The sequence below is a fragment of the Mastomys coucha genome, unplaced genomic scaffold (assembly GCF_008632895.1).
Source record: "Mastomys coucha isolate ucsf_1 unplaced genomic scaffold, UCSF_Mcou_1 pScaffold16, whole genome shotgun sequence".
NCBI classification, from domain to species: Eukaryota; Metazoa; Chordata; class Mammalia; order Rodentia; family Muridae; genus Mastomys; species Mastomys coucha.
Window position 1 is genome coordinate 72020062 of NW_022196898.1, and position 1085 is coordinate 72021146.

The 1085-nt window shown below is 37.8% G+C and overlaps 1 protein-coding gene across 1 annotated transcript in view; it reads right to left on the bottom strand.

Annotated features, from left to right (window-relative positions):
* The window catches only part of LOC116093743 (T-cell activation Rho GTPase-activating protein-like), a 25941-nt gene extending 25129 nt beyond the window's left edge, over window positions 1–812 (bottom strand). Inside the window, 1 exon segment of the mRNA XM_031375367.1 lies at window positions 719–812. The gene's annotated coding sequence lies outside the window, so the exon portion shown is untranslated.
* Between the last annotated feature and the right edge of the window lie 273 nt (window positions 813–1085).

A 1085-nucleotide genomic window follows, 5' to 3' on the forward strand; every position in this document is an offset into this window, starting at 1 on the left:
TGGCATTGAACTCAGAAATCCACCTGTCTCTGCCTCCCAAGTGCTGGGATTAAAGCATGCACCAACACTGCCTGGCACTAGAAGTTTCTTTACTGTCTCCTGCTTAGACAGTTTGTATTTAAAGTATATATTTCCTTCAACAAATTATTTCAAGGGTGATGGACAGTGACGCCCCAGCTTTTTCTCATCAAGCACGTGTCAGTGACAGTAGCCAGTGGCTGCAAAGCAATGATACATGAAGACATGATGAACAGTAGAAATTCTGTTTCATAATATACAACATGAAAATAAATGAGGCTGTTTGGTAATTCATTCTATCTAATCTGAATTGGTCTTAAAATATTGAGAAACAGGTTATCAAGAACATAAAAGATGTTGGAAACAACGATTTGGTGAATACCAGAGATTTCTTAGATTTTGAACTAAAGTTTGACCAGTTAACAACAAACATTTGTGGTCATAGTGGGTAAAACACTTTCATGCATCAGAGATTAACTATTTGGAAACACACACCAATGTATCTGTAGATTGATAAGCACACCGGCCCTGACATTGCAGTCCTATCACTTGATAGCACTGGCACTGAGTATTGCTAACATGAGAAGCTTTTCATGAAGCCAGTTAACGCTTAGTTCACATGATCTGGAAGAATCAAGAGAGAACACTTCTGGGTATCACCAGTCTATTGTGAGAATGTAAACTAGATATTTAAAAATACCTTGACACTGGAGACTGAAATGGAGACCCTTTCACTGGATGGTCTTCCGTGGCACTGAAGACCAAAGGTGGATATGGCAGTTGGCAGACCAACTGCTGAAATCTGAAGATTCTGTCATACTCTGGGTAACTGTCATGTCAAGACCATGAGGCTCATGCCAGTAACTGACCAAGTGACACATGGGTTTTTATTTTCTTCCAACTTTTGGCTTTGAAAATTTGTTTTTAAGGAATTGTTGATCCACAAGTATTTTTAAGAAATAACGTTTTTTTTTAACTATATAAAGACAGATAGATATAGACATAGATAAATAGATGTATAAATGTGTCTATAGATGGCTCAAATCAACAGTAACATGCCTGCCCAA